The sequence below is a fragment of the Erinaceus europaeus genome, chromosome 9 (assembly GCF_950295315.1).
Source record: "Erinaceus europaeus chromosome 9, mEriEur2.1, whole genome shotgun sequence".
Classification (NCBI taxonomy): domain Eukaryota; kingdom Metazoa; phylum Chordata; class Mammalia; order Eulipotyphla; family Erinaceidae; genus Erinaceus; species Erinaceus europaeus.
Window position 1 is genome coordinate 73629147 of NC_080170.1, and position 20636 is coordinate 73649782.

The window sequence follows — 20636 nt, forward strand, 5'->3', positions numbered from 1 at the left end:
AAGCGACTCCCTTGCAGGTGGGGAGCTGGGGGCTTAATCCAAAATCCTTAGGCTGGTCCTTGGGCTTTGCCCCACCTCCGTTTAACTGGCTGCACTACCTCCTGACTCCCTGGTCCAAAGATCTTTATGGAGTGCAGAAGGTGGGAGGTCTGGCTTCTGTCATTGTTTCTCTGCTGGACATGGGCACTGACAGATTGATTCATATTCCCAGCCTGCTTATATCTTTCCTAAGTAGAGCTCTGGGGAAGTGGGGCTCCTGGATACATTGTTGAAGTCGTCTGTCCAAGGAAGTCAGGTCAGTGTTATGGTAACATCTGCAACTTCGTGGCTGAAAAGCATTAAGATACTAAGCAAAACAAATAGTTTAATTGTCAAGAACTCAAAGGTAAGAATATAGCAGATGAGACTTGGGGTGAGAAGTACATATAAAGTACATAGCTGATAATTCCAGTATCAACAACTCTTGTTAATTTATTTTTCCTATCTATTGTTCTCACTGAGTTGTATGTGTGACATTTGATTTCCTCTAAAGTTGGATACATTTGATTTTATGCTTATCATTGCACTCATAGAATTATTGTGAACAATCCTTTGAGAACAAAATTATTTGCACTTTCCCTGAGATTGTGCAAGTTTATTTCTGGCCAGTGCTTACAAGTGTTATCATCCTAGCACTGCCTAAACCTAAATTTTTTGCCATAAAGATCTTTGGTCCAGGGAGTCGGGTGGTAGCGGGTTAAGTGCACGTGGCGTACAGCCCAAGGACCAGCCTAAGGATCCCGGATTGAGCCCAGGCTCTCCACCTGCAGGGGAGTCGCTTCACAGGCAGTGAAGCAGGTCTACAGGTGTCTATCTTTCTTTCCCCTTCTGCCTTCCCCTCCTTTCTCCATTTTCTCTGTCCTATTCAGCAATGACAGCATCAACAATAATAACTACATCAATAATAAAAACAACAAAGGCAACAAAAAGAAAATAAATAAATATTAAAAAAAATCTTTGGTCCATACTCCCAGAGGGATAAAGAATAGGGAAACGCCCAAATGGAAGGGAAGGTTATGGAACTCTGGAGGTGGAATTATATGCAGTTGTAACCCTCTTATCCCACAACCTTGTCAGTCTTCATTAAATCACTAATAAAACTAAATTAAATTAAAAAATAAATGTACTTGTCATGTTCACAGAAATTTTTAAAAAACAAGACTGAGGCAAAGAATTCTCTATAGCAGAACTTAAGAAACAAGAACAGAAAGGGGACTTCCAGAAGTTCCACCTTCTGTACCCCGTAATGATCCTGGGTCCATACTCTCAGAGGGATAAAGAATAGGAAAGTCAGGAGTTGGGCAGTAGTGCAGCGGGTTATAAGGCACGTGGCGCAAAGCGCAAGGACAGGGTAAGGACCCCGGTTTCCACCTGCAGGGGAGTCGCTTCACAGGCTGTGAAGCAGGTCTGTAGGTGTCTGTCTTTCTCTCCCCCTCTCTGTCTTCCCTTTCTCTTTCCATTTATCTCTGTCCTATCCAACAAAATTTTTATAAATAAAAATTTTATTAAAAAACAAAAAGGGGAAACATGAAGTAAAACTTTGACTGGTAGTATATTGCATCAAGGCAAAGAACTCTGGGGAAAGTGTGTGTGTGTGCATGTGTGTTTGTGTGTGTGTGTGTGTGTGTGTGTGTGTGTATGTATGTGTGTGCCCTTTCAGTTCCAGATATGTGATGATGGACCTAATTTGGGAGTGAGAGTGTGTTGCAAATATCTGTCTTGGTGAGATGAGGTTTGTGCCCATGTGTCTGTAACTACACCATAAAATTTTAACTTTCTAGTAAAAAATAAAGGAAAAATAAAAGTATCCTCTATAAGATGAGCTTCAGTCCACTCCAGGGTGTACCTCAGCAGTTCTTTTTCACAGATCCCAAGCTTAAGAGAAGGTCTTTGGGCTGATACAGTCAGTCTTGGTTTCCACACTTCAATCCACGTCTCATAGTCCTGTGTGGCATTCTAGTTTCTGACCTCTTCTCTGGAATTGGATTAAGCTACACACACACACACACACACACACACACACACACACACACACACACACACACACACACGGAGAGAGAGAAAGAGAGAGAGAGAGAGAAAAGGCTTGACAACCACAAAATTCTCACTTTCCAGAAGTCTCTGCTTTCTGGTAGAGAATTTACTGCTGTCTTACTGGCCTTTAGTTCCATCCATCAGGGGTTCTAAACAATGCTTCACCTAGCTGTTTTTTATTTCCTTCTAGGTAAAAAAATGTGTTTTTCACAGTCCCTTAGCAGTCCCTAATATTCCGTTAGAATATTCAGTGGATGCCTATATATTTATAATTTTCTGTTTCCTACATTTTCTGCATCTGATAAGGTGATGTCACATGTGAATGACCATGCCTAGTCACCCCAACTATCTTACAAATTATTATTATTAATTATTTACAGATGAGGAAACCAAAGTGCAGAAAGAGTCTGGTCAGTCTATGACCCCATAAATAAGAATGACCAAAATGGAAAAGAACATAATGCAGCTTCCATCCACACGTGGTGATGGTTAGAGACAAGAAACCAACTAAATGAAACAGAAACGAACCACCAAATTATAAGACCAAATCATGGCTACCAAAAAAGAAGGGAAAACTGTTAGGAAAATTGGATTAGTGGCATCATTTGTATCATGAAGAATGAAATTTGGCTTTCAGTGTTCATAGAAATATGGCATAAACATGCTTATTTTCAGTTATGTGTACCTGGAATTTACATAGTGTCATAAAGAACGTATTTTTTTCAATAAAGAAGACAAAATGTCAATAAGTGTAAACATTAAAATCATAAGAAAGGAAAGCAGTGTATCAAAGGAATCAAAAAGCAATATCAGATAATTTAGTTGAAACTAAATTAAAATACAGACTCTAGGCCAACAAAATCCTTGGCCTGGATAGTGAGCTGCTTTGCCATGTGTACAACCCAGGTTTGAGCCTGGGTCCTGCAGCATTGGAGGAAACTTGTGTCGTATGGTCTATCATCTATCTATCATTAATTCATCTATCTATCTATCTATCTATCTATCTATCTATCTATCTATCTATCTATCATCTATCATCTATCTAATCTATCGTCTATATGTCATCTATGTATCTATCATTTATCTCAAAAAGTCATCCTGGGTGATGAAGACTTGGGGATGATAAATTAAAAAATAAATAGGTATCAAACTCCAGTGATCTGATCTGAGAGGGGACACAGTGATGAAGGTGGGGTGTGGAATGGTGGAGTCCCAGAAAATGTCAAAGAGATGTTCTCATTCTCCCCCACTCTGATAGGTACAAAAATATTTTTAAAATGTGAAAAATCAGATATTCAAAACTAAACAGCAAAGCTTGGATCCACTGAGCTATAGCATATATCCTTATTGCCTGATGATTTTGAGTCCTTCCTACTTTAAAATCGTACCTTAGGGCTAGTGATATAGTGCAGTGGTAGTACACAAGACTTGCACGCCAGAGGTCCCAAGTTGATGCCTAGCACCACCAATAGTCAAGCCTGAGCAATACAAACCATTGTACCTCAGTACCATGTTTGAATATTCATATGTGTTTGAATCCAAGAAATACTGGCAGCATTTCAAGGAAGCATGACATCAACCAAGAGACAAGTTTTGTGTATTTAAGTAAATGAAAGGGATTTATATATATATATATATATATATACACAAAAATATATATACAAAAAATATATATACAAAAATATACAAAACAACAAAAATTTCTGTGTTTCTTGGACATGTAATTATTTTTTCTTCCTGGTGTCTAGGATCTCTATAAAAGGTATTCCTGGGTGGGTGGGATGGGACACAGTCTTTTGGTGGTGGGAATGGTATTTATGTACACTCCTATTAAATCGTAGTCATATAAATCACTATTTAATTAATACGAGAGGGGAAAATTGATTTTATGTCTCAAACTTTTTAAAGCACAGACTGAGTCTTTTTAGTACATAGGCTGAGTCTTTGATATGTTGAATCTCTCAAAAGCCTAGACTAGGGAGAACAGAAGCAACCGGTGGCACAGCTATATACAAAATGTTGGATATTATACAGCAAATTCTTACAAAGGGACTTTTCAAAGTTAACCCAATTAACCAAATAATGTGATGATAATAATAACTGTCCATTGTCTTCTTGAACCCTAAGACAGCAGGAACCTCACATCCTGGGACTGTAGGGTGGGGTGCACTTACCTGCATGCTTCTCTCATTTCATATCAAATAATATTGCATCCGCCAATCACAACCTAATCAACGCAAGGAGTGCCACCTCAGCATGCCTTACTTCAGACTGTGTCCAGAGACTTCAGGTGTGGAATGACAACACTTCAGCTTCATTACTCGGGTGAGACTTTTCCTTTCTTGGTATTCTCTAATTCCATTCCAGGTGGTTCACTTCCTAACAAAGTCCCAAAACATAGATATAGACCAGGTTCCGTCAGATAGAGCATATGTTCACACGTATCCATAAACCAGGGCAAAATATATACCTGAAAGCAAAAGTACACAATAGTCTGCAGTGAGTAGCCCCACCAACACTTCATCTGCACTATTCTAGCCTTTAGGCCCATAATTGTTCAACAATTTGTTTGGCTTTGTATGTTAACTCTCTTTTCAGCCACCAGGTTCCAGATGCCAGCATGATGCTGAACAGACTTCCCTGAACAGATGACCCCACCAATGTGTCCTGGAGCTGTTTCCCCAGAGACCCATGCTACTAGGGAAAGAGAGAGGCAGACTGGGAATATGGACCAACTAGTCAATGCCCATGTTCAGTGGGGAAGCAATAACAGAAGCCAGACCTTCCACCTTCTGCAACCCATAGTGACCTTGGTTCCATACTTCCAGAGGGTTAAAGAATGGGAAAGCTATCAGGGGAGGGGATGGGATATAGAGATCTGGTGGTGGGAATTGTATGGAGTTGTATCCCTCCTATCCTATAGTTTTGTTTATGTCTCCTTTTTTAAATAAATAAAGAAAGATTTAAGTTGGTTTAATCTTTCAAAGTGCTTAGCTTAGTGTCCAATGTATAATAAGAATCCCGTAAATGTTGTTAATGATAATTTAATATATACTATCTCCCTGCCACATTCACATTGATGTACTTATATTTCCAAATAAACTCGACTGCATGACTGCTTCTTTGACCATAAAAAAAGGTATTCCCAAAGCCTTTGGGTTAATTATATGGGATTTAAAATATAGTCTTTTCTTTTAGTGTCAATTATACATTTTTTTATATTCAGAAAACAGAAATAGAAGACAGCTTAAAAGATTCCTTGTAATGTCACCCAGCCCTTATCCTTGTTAAGATTTTTGTTTATCACCTCTCCCACACATACCATGCATATTTTGAGAGCTAGGATTACAATATAGGATTATTTTATAATGCAATTTAATTCCTCAATATAATGTCAATGTATTGCTTTGCTGTTTTTGTTTTATTAAAAGTTCTCTTGAAAGAAGTTAATGGCAACATATGGAATGCAACATAATATAATTATCTCAATTCTATTATTAGACTCTACAGCTGCTTGTACAATTTTATACTATTTTTCAACCACCATGTACAGCTTTAAGTTGTTAGATTGGTGACAATTAGCAATGATGGCAAGAGAAGCACTTGGAGGAGCAGTGGTGTTAGAGGTGTGATATAAGTGAGATTATCTCTTCAATAGGATGAATCTTCTCAGATCTCTTTATATCTCTGGTGATTCCCAGAAGTAAAAGGTTTTTTTTTTTTTGTCTCTAGGGTTTTGAGGGGTCTTGGTGCCTGTACTACAAATCCACTGCTCCTGGAGGTGATTTTCTCCCTTTTTGTTTATTGTTGTTATTATTATTATTATTGTTGTCATTGTTGCTTGATAGGACAGAGAGAAATTGAGAGAGAAGGGAAAGACAGAGAGGAGGAGAGAAAGATAGACATCTGCAAACCTGTTTCACAGTGAAGCAAACTCCCTGTAGGTGGGGAGCCAGGAGCTTGAAATGGGATCCTTATGCTGGTCCATGGGCTTTATGCATGTGTGCTTAACTTGTTGCACTACCACCCAGCCCCTGAAAAAGGTATTTTTTAATGTGACTTTAATTCCTAGTCTCCTTTTGACAGATTTTTTTTCCACTTGACTTACCACTGGGTTCAGTTCCTGCATGTCTCTATTATCCCCAGTGGCTATATTTTCCTTTTCCTTTCTTTACTCTTATAGAGACAGAGAGATACAAGATGGGAGAGAAGGGGGAGAAAAAGAGGGAAGGAGAATGAGAAACACCTGCAACCCTGCTTCACTGCTCAGGAAACTTCCCCCCTGCAGGAGGAGAGTGGGGGCTTGAACCAATGTCCTCATGTGTAGTAACATGTGTCCTCTACTGGGTGCACTATTACTCACTCAGCCCTGGAATATATTGGTTATTATAGAGCTTGTTATTTACAGTCAGCACAGAAACAGAGAATCCTAAACCATGAGAAAGATGGAGCTGAGTTGTCACAGGACCACACCCTATGTTCTGAAGCACTCATGGAAGAAAAATAGTCACAATTCAGATTACAGTGAGGACCAGGGCTAAAGATCAACCTGAGGCTCAGTATTAAATATCTGAAACAAAGAGACAGATAGGCCAGACTCTTGTGAGAATGGGAGAGTTCACTGATCCCTCACTTCACTGAAGGTTTTCCAGAAGATGAAGTAGAATACACACATGGACCTTTCTTCCCTGCTCTGTTAATTATCTTTGGGAGGTTCTGAGTTTGAGAATATCATGTTTGATGTGTTGACTATTTCCACTTCTCAGACAAGAAAGCTGTTGATTAATAGAGAATTTGTACTCACAGAGAGGGCAAAATGGTCAGCTCAAAAAGTTCAGCTTCTTGACCCTTATATTTCTGTCTGCTTATGCTCCACATGGTAGAAACCACCAGTCACCATACCCTCTAGAAAGGAACAAGAAAACAGGAAAGAATTGGACCACTGTTTTTGCATCCTTGGCAGAATCCTGAGTCTTGTGGGGATATCTCCCATCTTCTGCCTCTGTGGTCCAACCAGGCTCTAACTATTGGGCAACTTGGCCCCTGGCTGCTAATAAAGTAACACCCTTCCCCCTGCCCTTCCTCCCCTCTGGAGTGGAATTTCAGTGGGTTTGACTTCAGCCTTTCTGCACAGTCTTGTAAATCATCTGTCATCTTGACCAGCTGACAAAGAAACCAAAAGGAACCTTCTCCAAGTAGCAGGAGCCTCATTTTTTTTTGAAGGGCAAATATTCCTGATCTCCACACATGTCATGACAAGGACAATGGTGGCAACAGGCAGTGGCTCTGGGAATACTAACAGAGGTTATTGTAGAACACACTTTGCAGGCATGGGGTTGGGCTGAAATAGAAGAGCCCCCCACCCCCAATTCAGACCTGGTTTCCCCTGCCCCAGGAAGAACCAATGGGATGTAGTTGGATGTAGTGTGTGTGTGTGTGTGTGTGTGTGTGTGTGTGTGTGTGTGTGTCTGTGTCTGTGTGTGGTAGGGGGCAGTGACAATGACAATGAAAAGAGATTGAACTCATATACTGAGAGGAAATCCTTAGAAGTACTTGCATCCCAGAAAGGTGTGTGTGCGTGTGAGTGTGCATGTGCGTGTGTGTGTGTGTGTGTAGGGTTACGGCTCCATTCCTTCCAGAATTTTTCATGGATACTGGGGATAAAGGGTTAAACTCCCTGAAGATCCAGACCTTAGCCTTGACCATTTTCACTACCTCTTGCCTCCCTCCCTCCCATTTCTAAGACCAGGTCCCTTGTGTCGAATTCTTATTCAACTTCAAACTGACAAACTGTTTTTAATCTTTTCCTTCCATGCAGCCTGGAGATTGGGAGGCAAAAATCAATACAGGTTGGCAGGTGATCAAGTGGCTTCAGAGCCATCTGTGTATGTGTGAGTAGCACCAGGAGGGAGCAGGGCAGGGGCCAGGGTGCAGAGGCAGGGAGGCCAGGAGGTAGCCAGACTAAGTACTGTGAATTACTGGCCACAGGTCCAAAGGGCTGCCATTGCTCTGGCCTTGAGCAGGGAGCTTGGCAAAGCCATCAAAAGTATTAGGTCCTTAGTTCACTTCTGGGTAGGTACATTTGGAGAGGTACTGAGACTTCCCTGACAGTTGGGGGCGGGGTGGGTGGAAGAAGAAAAATGGCAGGGGCAAGAGGGAAGAAGACAATCACCCAAGGGCTCAGTGTCTCCCTTCATCCTGAGAACCTCAGCCCTGTGCTGAGCCCATTGTTGCTTCACCAAAGGATCAGGTAGAAGCACCTTCTGGATTTCATTACAAACAAGAAACTAAACCTTGTAGGTGACTTTCCAAGATGGAGTGGCAGGATGGAGGCAGTAGGGGAGGGTGATCACAGAGATACCCCTATGACCCCACGACCCTCTGAGCTGTCCTCCAATTCCAGACTCAGGCAGAGCAGTCCTAACTAGCTCATGCACTACCATGTCTAATCTGATTAAGTTCACTTCAGGGGTAAGGGTCAAAGAGTGTGGTCTTTCAGTTGAAATGCTGGAGCCTCCTCTGCTACTGCCTCCTCACCCAGAGGGACACAGTGCTCCTGGAACCCATCTCAGAAGCAGCTCTGGGGATATTGCCAAAAGGTCCTTCTCTCAAAGTCCTTTGTACCCACCCTAGAAATAGCAGAATTGTCGTTCTGTGCAGGCAGGAATGGCTTTGCAAAAACAGGTCAAAATGTTGGTTTGAGTTGCTCCAGAGAGCCTGGTATGGTGGGCAGACTTCCATCTTGAGCACACTGATTCACCATTGGGGGTTAGAGTCCAGGTCCACCTCCTGAGCCCAGTCCTCCTGTGAAAAGGGAAGTGTGTATAAATCTTTCCCATGGTGACTTAAAAGAGTGTGTCTCACATGCAGAGAGAACAGTGGTTCCAGAAGGCAGTGTAAGGCCCTGGGGTTCCTCCATAGGTCCCTGTCAGCAAGAGCCCTAGAGGGAGTGGCAAAGTGGCAGAACATGGGATTCCAGTTCAGCATGAGGGAACTCTCAGAGCCAGAGGGCACTTACATTATTGTGCCCCACTTCCCTCTCTCAGGCCTCACACTTGGTGGAGAACTGAGCTCAGAATATTGATGAAACGAAAGAACGATAGATGCAGAAAGATGTTCAGGAGGTGAAGAGGACCCTTTAGGAAATTCAACTTGGGACACACTACTCCTTTTCCAGTTGAAGAGGTTTCAAAATGGCAGGTGTGGGAGGGTCTTTCCTGAGCTCTCCATAATGTTACAGGAGGATCCTGACTTTATTCACACCAGGCACTCCTCATCAGGGAAGATGAGGATGAAGGGCCACAGAGAGGAATCTGGAACATTCTCTCTGTCTAGTTGATTTCACTGGCATCATTTTTGTTCCCTTACCTCTGTATTCTTGCTCTTCATTGAATCTGTGACAGTATAACAATATTCCGGTTTGATCATTTCTTTGGGTCCTCATTTCCTTATAAAGCTCCCAATATTACATCAAATTCACATGAAAAAAATGTGTTGGCCTGATAAGTGGCACAGTTGGTAGATCATTGGATTTGGAAGCATGGGTTCTTGAATTCAGTCCCTGGCATTCAGTGTGTCAGAGTGATGTTCTGGTTTTCTCTTGTGCCAGTAAACAAATTAAAGGAATAAATGTGTATAATTTTCTTTTGTGAATCATTGTCGGTCTAATTTTCACATGTGTTCAGAGATCCTAAGAAGAACAAGGAAAGCTTCATATTCTTCAACCAATGCAATGTACTCCAGTATGGCAGTTAGACAGCCAGCATTAAAGTTCTTTTTCTCTCCAGTTTTATAAATCCTGTGCTAGAAGTACTGATGTTAACTACTCCATTAGCATTGAATAGGCATTTTTTCCATCTTTTAATTTTTATTTATTTTTAATTTTTATTTATAAAAAGGAAACACTGACAAAGCCATAGGATAAGAGGGGTACAACTTTGCACAGTTCCCACCACCAGACCTCCATATCCCATACCCTTCCCTGATAGCTTTCCTATTTTTTAACCCTCTGGGAGTATGGACCCAAGATCATTGTGGGATGCAGAAGGTTGAAGGTCTGGCTTCTGTAATTGCTCCCCCGCTGAACATCAGAGTTTACAGGTTGATCCATATGCCCAGCCTGTCACTCTCTTTCCCTAGTGGAGCAGGGCTATGGGGAAGCTGAGCTCCAAGGCACATTGGTGGAGTTGTCTGTCCAGGGAAGTCTGGCCACATCCTGCTAGCATCTGGGAACCTGGTGGCTGAAAAGACAGTTAACATAGAAAGCCAAATAAATTTTGAACAATCATGGTCCTAAAGGCTGGAATAGTGCAGATGAAGTGTTGGGGGTCCTACATTTTGTAGATAGCTAGTAGGCATATTTTAGTTATATTTCAAAGGCCCTATAGCTATACTAGTGATTTTTTTTTTTGCCTGAGCCTAAAATCTGGTATGCAGGTGGATCCAAGTTATTGTCTGAGGAGATGATGTCATGGCTGGGAAAAGGATTGGAAAGCTGGATCAGGGAAGAGAGTAGCTCCCAAATATGGGAAAGGTGCATGAATATTGTTGACTGTAAACCCCATCAATTTGATGTGATTTGGGGCCCATAATTAGCTTAAGAGCCTGTGTGACCTCTACATCCCTATAGATATGAGCTCACGTTCTGTGGTCATGAGTAGGAACATTTGATGCTGACCCATTGTCGACCTATCTTCCTCATGTGTAGCATAGAGTATGTTGTCCATCCTCCCATTGGAGGATGGAACATTCTCTACCACTGTTGATCCAAGTTGAGGGCAAGGTACTATGGGGGCCCACAAAGGGGACTATTGTGTTGTTCCTGATAGAAATCACCGGTAACAATGGAGAGAGGAATTTATTTAAGTTCTAGGCCCATCAGATCTGTCTGGGAATCTCAGGAATCCCTCATTAGGGTTCCAGCTGGTGGAGTGGCCTGATAGTGACTGAAGAGTCACCATTAAAGTATGCCAGTCTCTTGCCCTTATTCAGCTGTTGCAGTCCTTGCTTTGATAAGGTTAGCTTTAGAATGAATGAGAGAACTGTAATAGGAAGTAGGTGAGGAGTGTATCTAAGTCTATGTGAACACTGTTTTATTATGAACTTGATACTGACTCACTACAGACTATTGTGTATTTTTGCTTTCAGACTATTGTGTATTTTTGCTGTATGTTGTGTATTACGTATTTGTATATATTTTGCCCTACTTTATGGATACATGTGAACATATGCTCTATCTAATGGGACCTGGCCTATATCTAGGTTTTGGGACTTTGTTAGGAAGTGAACTTCCTGGAATGGAATTAGAGAATACCATGAAAAGAAAGGTCTCACCTGAGTGATGAGGGTGAAGGGTTGGCATTCCATATCTGATGTCTCTGTACACAGTCTGAGGTGAAGCATGCCAAGATGGTACTCCTGCATTGATTAGGTTGGAATCGGTGGATGCAATATCAAGCATTACACAGGTTTTTGGGTTCAAATAAGTGACTTGCTAGGTGCTTGTATTTTGAAATGATTGTCACAATTGTGTCAGTTCACACATCTATCACATCCTATAGTTAGATGTCAAGAGCATTCTTGAGAGGTGTGAATTTTTCAGATCTACTGTTTCAGCATCTTTCAAAATCTGAATGTAATATTAACCCTAGGAACTCCAGAAACCAGTAGAATTCTGAGCCCTCAGGTAGATGGGGGAAGTCTCAGAGCAGGTCTGTGGACATCAAAGGGACGCAGGCACTTGGGAAAAACACAAGCTGGATGGGCTTGGGAATGGGCTCAGGAAGGTGAGGTTCTCAGGACAAGTTTTGTGCTCTTAGGAGAGAAACCAGGCCCCTCTGACTGTCCTATTGGAATATGGATGGCTTTTCTCTGACTCTCCAATTTGTACTGCACCCCAATTCCACTGCTCCAAGTTACCAAGCCTCTCTCTGATGGGTTATCCAACAGATGTGTTCCTTAGTCCCCTTTAAAGGAAAATTTTGGAAGGAATTAAATCAGTTCTGGAAAAGTCCAACTCTTGTACCCAAACAGCATATACTCTGACCTCACTGCCAGTGAAGAGACAACTGACATTTAGAGCAGACACTCCTCTTTTTTTTCTTTTTTTTCTTTCTTTTTTTCTAAGTGGATATCCCTTTAACTTTCAGCCTTCCTTGAGGGGGACTTAAACCATTTCAGCTTCAAGGGCACCATGTTAAAGTCTCCAAGAAGTGCCCCTGAAGTCCCTCTCTAATTGGGTTTGACAAGAGAGGCCAGCGCTCTCCCTGCCCATCTCCCTGGGTCACTGCTAGGGGTCAGGCAGCAGGGATGGTGCAGCAAGAATCATTTCTCCTGGAAATTTACTTCAGGTTACTTATTGGAGAGGGTGTTGTGAACAACAAAGTGATCGTCATAATGAAAATTGACTCCCTGAGGAGGTACATATGCTGCCAGTTATTGCTTGTTGGTTATAAAGAAATATATTGAATACAGTCTGAGCATCATATTTCTTGGTGTGCAGTGACCAAATGACATTCCTGAAATCTACTTTTCAGTCAGTGAACATGAGTGTTTTGTGTTCCAAAATTTTCTCAACCTATGAACACATTTTCACTTATTAACTCACTTATTCATTCATTCATTCATTCATTCATTCATTCATTCATTCATTCATTCAGAGCCAGTTTATTGAGCTCCCTCTGCATGTCAGGAGGAGGCACACAGAGGAGTGAACAATGTCTGGGTTATTGAGTATCTCATGATTGTCTACGCTATTTATGAGAGTTCAGAGAAACCATTCAGTATTTTTCAAATCTGTTGTAAAGAATTTCATGGAGGAGTCAGGATTTGAAATCCGCATGTCTTTACTGAGTAACAAACTCAACCTAAATTGATTTCTCTCAGTTGTAATTGTTATTGGCTCTTCCTTCCAAAGTTATAACAGTGGACATAGAGTCTTAACTTACTTCCTATCAGTTGATTCTTTAGCTCAAAGCAAACTGGATTGTGTGGCATTTTTAAAAAATATGTTTAATGTTTATTTATTTTTCCTTTTGTTGCACTTGTTGTTTTATTGTTGTAGTTATTATTGTTGTTGTCATTGTTGGATAGGACAGAGAAAAATGGATAGAGAAATGGAGACTCCCAGAATTGTTTTTTAAAACATACATATATGAGGGAGAGTGTGGAGGGTGGAGAGGAGGGAGGGAAAAAGAAAATGGTGCTACTCAGTTCTGGCATATGGAAATGCTGGGAATTCTACCTGGGTCATCTAGCATACAAATTCTATACTCTTAATTTGCTGAATTATCTCCCAGGTCTATCACATATATAATTCTAAGAAAGGTCAGCAAGTTCTCCTTATCATCAAGTTCAATTGACTCCTCAGCTATCAGTTGACATTTTTCTCATCAGTCCCTTCCTGAAGTTATACTTCCTTTGGCATCCATGACAATTGTTTTACTTTTTCTCTGCTTATTCCTCATTGTCTTATTTTCTGAGCTGCATTTACTTATCCTACACATTCCATTAATGAAGTGATGCCCAGGGTTCTTTTCTATTTTTTAATATTTATTTATTTATTTATTCCTCTTTGTTGCCCTTGTTTTATTGTTGTAGTTATTATTGTTGCTGTTGTTGGACAGGACAGAGAGAAGTGGAGAGAGGAGGGGAAGACAGAGAGGGGGAGAGAAATATAAACACCTGCAGACCTGCTTCACCACTTGTGAAGCGATTCCCTTGTAGGTCGGGAGCTGGGGGCTTGAACAAGGTTCTTTACACCAGTCCTTGCACTTTGCGCCATATGTGCTTAACCCACTGTGCTACCATCAGACTCCCCAGGATTCTTTTCTTGTTGAATGTTTCTCCTCACTTTGCAGCCAACCCCCTTCACAGCCCCCATATCATCTATGGAATGATGTCTGAAATAGATGTTTATGGCCCATATTTCTGATCTAATACAACCAAATGTCTCTTGAAATCAGGCTTCTTTACAAATACCTTAGAATCATATTCAGTTCTCTTTTCCTCCTTAAATATGCTCTTCTTATGACTATTTATTTATCACAACAGTTTTTCAATATAAATCCTGTGAGTCACCTTGGAGTATTTTTCTCTCTCTCACCTTATAGACCCAATATGTCACCATGTCCAACAAATTATATATATCATTTTGTTCCATCAAGTTACTTTCTTCATCCTTACTCAACTCCTTCTATTTGATCTCATCATTTTCTGATTGAGAGGTAGCTGAATTTATTACCTACAACCCTGGTTTACTCTAAGTCCCTCAGTAACTGTTCAAAACACAAACTTTATCACAGAGATTTGTTGCTTGTAGAAAGATTTCAGGGGATGGGTGGGTGGTGGTGCACTCAGTAGAGCACACACATTCAGAAGAACCTGGGTTCAAGTCCTTGGTGCCTTCTTGCTGTATGTATGTGTAGGGGGGAACTTTATGAGTGGTAAAGCAGCACTCAAAGTCTCTCTCTCTCCCTCCTTTCCCCCCTCTCTTTCTTTTACTATCTCTAAACAAAAATGACTTTCAAGAGTGATCAAGTTATCCTGCAGGTACTGAACACATTCATTAACCCAGGAGCTAAAATAAATAAATAAATATAAAAACCCCTTCAGTATTGAGAGTTTCAAGACAATATCCCAAATCCTGAAAATATAGTCCAAATACCCAACATGACTCTATTTTCTTTATTTTTATTTTCTATCTTGGTACATTGCATTCTTGCATGGTAATTAAGAAACTCTCTATTTACATTAAGTTAAACTTCTGTTTCATGACTGAACTTTTTTGCTCAGAATTACTCTCCAGTCATATTGTTGCAGAGAGGTGAGAGGCTAAGTGAGCTTTAGACCTCGAATTCCAGTGGTCTGTCATGTCAGAGAGCTCTAACTGTTCCCCTGTTTGCAGAAAGGATCACACAGTTCTTTCCACTCTCCTGGTCTCCTCTGCTGTACTTTGTACAGACCACTTCTATACCCTAATTTTTTTTTCATTTACTCACTTATGATAATCCCTCTCCCTTGGTATAGCAGATAGAATAATGGCTTCCTGAAACAGCCAAGTCTGAGTACCACAGAATATGTTGCTTACTTGTCAGTGGGGAATCAAGCTTGCCAATCAGCAGTTAAGTAGATTATAAGGAGACTTTTTGGCATTATCCAAGAGGGCTTAATGCAATCTCAAGGGTGCTTAAAGTGGAAGACAGGTACAGGAGAGGTTCTGAAAGAAACAAAATTGTTTAATGCAATGTCAAATCCAAACTCACTATTGCTGACTTTGGAGGTGGCAGGGAGTCCAGAGAACATGTAGAAGCAAACTCTTCTGACACAGATCCTCCTTTAGGACCTCCAAGAGTATTGTAGCCTTCCCAACACCCTCATCTTAGTCTGAGGAAAACAATTTCTGACTTGGGATTTCAGAACCTGAGATAATAACCATGCTATTTCAAGGCACTGAATTTGTAGGGATCTGTTCATACGACAGCCAGAAATGAGTACCACCATGTGATGTGAGCTCTTCAAAGACAGTTCCTTTGTGTCTGGTGCCTGGAGCCCAATTAATATCTAATATTTCTGTGTTGAATGACTAAGGCTGAATCATAGTTACTGAGGGAATTCCAGGCACTTGCTTTCCATCTGTGCCTGAGCCAAGCATTGATGTGTAAAATGCCAATTATGTTGCAACTAGTTACAACATAATGGAGTTGGTCATGTAGTGTGAGTTGAGCTTTGGATTTTGCATGTGTGCATTTCTGACTTCAATTTGGGGTAAGCAGGTGACAGTTCATGCTGGGCCCTTATAAAGGAGTGGGACTGGTGGGTGGGATAATACATGGCTCAGAGGATAGATGATTATGGAAAGTGAACATCAGACTCACATTCTAGGAAAGGGCCTTTAGGGAAAAAAGGGGTGGAGGGAAAGAGATTTGAGGCAGATAAAGTAAAGTCATGTCAGACATCTGTGCATATTGGTGGAACCCATGTCATTATCAGGTATGAGCTGGGAGAAGGTGACAACATGTATTTTCATGTTGTCAAGAGTTATCTGTTTCTTCCATTTTTTTAAGTTAGAGAAGTGCTCATCTCTGACTGAAATTGGTACTTGGACTTGAACCAGTGATTTCTGATCCTCAGACATGAAACTCTGTTAGAAAAACCAGTGTGCTATGTCCAAAGCTTCCTGTATATTAAAAAAATATTTATTTATTTATTATTTTGTTTTATTTTTTCTCAGCTCTAGGTTATGGTGGTGCAGGAGATTGAACCCAGGACTATGGAGCCTCAGACATGAGAGTGTGTTTGCATAACCATTATGCTATCTACCCCCAACTTTTATTTATTTATTTATTGCTAAATTATGTGTCAGCAAGAGTTGAAATCCACACCATTCCCACCATCAGAGTTCTGAATCTTCAGTCTCCCTACTGCAATCCACCACAGTTCCCCTAAGGTTGTAGACATGGGCCAACCATCATCTTTACAACTACCTGTCTACATTTATACATAATTGCCCCCTTTTGTCATGACCCTGTCCTCTCTTGCCCTCCACAACACTCATGGCAATATTATTACCTCCACATGTCCCTCTCCCCTTCCTTTTCTGCCTCTGGGTGCTGATGGAGCTGGAGTTCAGAGCCCTATTATCTTTGTCCTATCACTTCACCCCCACTGGGAATATGGATCAAGATAATTTTGGGGGTGCAGAAGTCAGGAGTTCTGGCTTCTGTAGTTGATTCTCTGCTGAGCATGGGTTTTGGCAAGTCAATCCATACCCCCAGCCTATTACTGTCTTTCCCTAATGGGCCAGATCTCTGAAGTTGCGAGGATCCAGAACACATTGATGAAGTCATCTTCTCATAGAAGTCAGCATGGAATCATGGCACCCAGCTCCCTATCTATCTATCTATCTATCTATCTATCTATCAATCATCTATCTATCTATAATCTATCTATCTATCATCATCATCTATTTATCTATCTATCATCTATATTTATTAGAGATTTATTTATTGTAGGAAAGAGTGAAGCACACATACACACCAGTCCTATAGAGGTGACTGAGTGCTCTGTTACAAAGGCAAGGGAAACAAAAATCAGACAACTATTGGTCTACAGCTATACCACCTGGAACACACCTGATAGTGTCTGATCTCAGAAGCTAAGCAGGGTCGGGCTTGGTTAGTACTTGGATGGGAGAAACAAATATTGATACTTCATCAAGATAAAAGGTTTTTGCTCAGCAAAATAATTATCAATACCAAAAGACATCCTACCAAGTGGATGAGAAAAGACCTTTGCACATCAAACATCCAACAGGGGGTTAATATTCAAACTATATTCAAAACTCATGCCTCTCAACCAAAAAAAAAAAAGCAAGCAACTTTGTTAAAAGAAGAAAGAGAACTGAACCAAGAAGAACTACAAAATCTAAATGCACCAATCACAGACAAAGAAATTGAAACCGTTGTTAAGAATCTCCTCAACAACAAAAGTCCTGGACCAGATGGCTTCACAAATGAATTCTACAATACTTTCAGGAAACAGTTAATACCCATACTTCTTAAGCTATTCCATAAGATTGAAGAAACAGGAATACTCCCTTCCACCTTCTATGAAGCCAACATCACCCTGATACCAAAAGCTGATAGGGACAGAACAAAAAAGGAAAACTACAGACCAATATCTCTAATGAACATAGATGCCAAAATATTAAACAAGATCTTGGCCAACCGGATACAGCAACATATCCAAAAGATTGTTCATCATGACCAAGTGGGATTCATCCCAGGAATGCAAGGCTGGTTCAACATCCATAAGTCAATCAATGTCATTCACCACATCAATTAAAGCAAAGCCAAAAACCACATGATTATCTCAGTAGATGCAGAGAAAGCCTTTGACAAAATCCAACACCCATTCATGCTCAAAACTCTACAAAAAATGGGAATAGATGGGAAATTCCTCAAGATAGTGGAGTCTATATATAGCAAACCTACAGCCAACATCATACTCAATGGACAGAAGCTGAAAGCATTCCCCCTCAGATGGGGGACTAGACAGGACTGTCCACTGTCACCGTTACTCTTCAACGTAGTATTGGAAGTTCTTGCCATAGTAAACAGGCAAGAGAAAGAAATCAAAGGAATACAGATTGGAAGGGAAGAAGTCTAGCTCTCACTATTTGCAGATGATATGATAGTATACATAGGAAGACCTAAAGAATCCAGCAGAAAATTATTGGAAGTTATTAGGCAATATAGCAAGGTATCAGGCTACAAAATCAATGTATAAAAATTAGTGGCATTTCTTTATGTAAACACTAAATCTGAAGAAGAAGACATCCAGAAATCACTCCCCTTTACTGTTTCAGCAAAATCGATAAAATACCTAGGAATAAAGTTGACCAAAGAAGTGAAAGACTTGTATGCTGAAAACTATGAGTCGCTACTCAAGGAAATAGAAAATGATACCAAGAAATGGAAAGATATCCCATGCTCATGGATTGGAAAAATAAAAATCATCAAAATGAATATTCTCCCCAGAGCCATATACAAATTTAATGCAATACCCATCAAAGTTCCACCAAGCTTCTTTAAGAGAATAGAACAAACACTACAATCATTTATCTGGAACCTGAAAACACCTAGAATTGCCAAAACCATCTCGAGGAAAAGAAACAGAAATGGAGGCATCACACTCCCAGACCTTAAACTATATTATAAAGCCATCATCATCAAAACAGCATGGTACTGGAACAAAAATAGGCACACAGACCAGTGGAACAGAATTGAAAGCCCAGAAATAAATGCCCACAACTATGGACATCTAATCTTTTAAAAGGGGGCCCAAAGGGTTAAATGGAAAAAGGAGGCTCTCTTCAATAAATGGTGCTGGGAAAACTGGGTTGTAACATGCAGAAGAATGAAATTGAACCACTTTATCTCACCAGAAACAAAAATCAACTCCAAATGGATCAAAGACCTAGATGTCAGACCAGAAACAATCAAATACTTAGAGGAAAACATTGGTAAAACACTTTCCCACATACACCTCAAGGACATCTTTGATGAATCAAACCCAATTGCAAGGAAGACTAAAGCAGAAACAAACCAATGGGACTACATCAAATTGAAAAGCTTCTGCACATCCAAAGAAACTATTAAACAAACAGAGAGACCCCCTCAGAGAATGGGAGAAGATCTTCACATGCCATACATCAAACAAGAAACTAATCACCAAAATATATAAAGAGCTCAGCAAACTTAGCACCAAAAAAGCAAATGACCCCATCCAAAAATGGGCAGAGGAAATGAACAAAACATTCACCACAGAGGAGATCCAAAAGGCTAACAAACATATGAAAAACTGCTCTAGGTCACTGATTGTCAGAGAAATGCAAATTAAGACAACACTAAGATACCACCTCACTCCTGTAAGAATGGCATACATCAAAAAGGACAGCAGCAACAAATGCTGGAGAGGATGTGGGGACAGGGGAACCCTTTTACATTGCTGGTGGGAATGTAAATTGGTACAGCCTCTATGGAGAGCAGTCTGGAAAACTCTCAGAAGGCTAGACATGGACCTTCCATATGATCCAGTAATTCCTCTCCTGGGGTTATACCCAAGGACTCCATAACACCCATTCAAAAAGATGTGTGTTCTCCTATGTTCATAGCAGCACAATTCATAATAGCTAAAACCTGGAAGCAACCCAGGTGGCCAACAACAGATGAGTGGCTGAGAAAGCTGTGGTATATATACACAATGTAATATTATGCAGCTATCAAGAACAATGAACCCACCTTCTCAGACCCATCTTGGACAGAGCTAGAAGGAATTATGTTAAGTGAGCTAAGTCAGAAAGATAAAGATGAGTATGGGATGATCCCATTCATCAACAGAAGTTGACTAAGAAGATCTGAAAGGGAAACTAAAAGCAGGACCTGACCAAATTGTAAGTAGAGCACCAAAGTAAAAACCCTGTGGTGAGGGGTAGACGTGCAGCTTCCTGGGACAGTGGGGGGTGGGAGTGGGTGGGAGGGATGGGTCACAGTCTTTTGGTGATGGGAATGGTGTTTATGTACAATCCTAGCAAAATGTAGACATATAAATCAGTAGTTAATTTATATGAGAGGGGGAAAATCAATTGTATGTCTCAAAGTTTCTCAAAACACAAACTGAATCTTTTAAATATATAGGCTGTGTATTTGATATGCGGACTCTCTCAAAAGCCTAGACCAAGTAGATTAGAAGCATCCAATAGCACAGCTATATACAAGATACTGGATACTGTACAGCAAACCATAAGAAAAGGACTTTTCAAAGAAAACCCAATTACCAAATAATGTGATGATAACATTAACTATCGAATGTCTTTTTGAACCCTAAGACAGCAGGAACCTCACATCTCCACTATAGAGTCCCTACTTCCCCCAGTCCTGGAACCCTTGGATAGGGCCCACTTTCCTGTATGCCTCTCCCAATCCATACCAAATAATATTGCATCCGCCGATCACAACCTAACCAACGCAACGATTGCCACCTCAACATGCTTCACTTCAGAC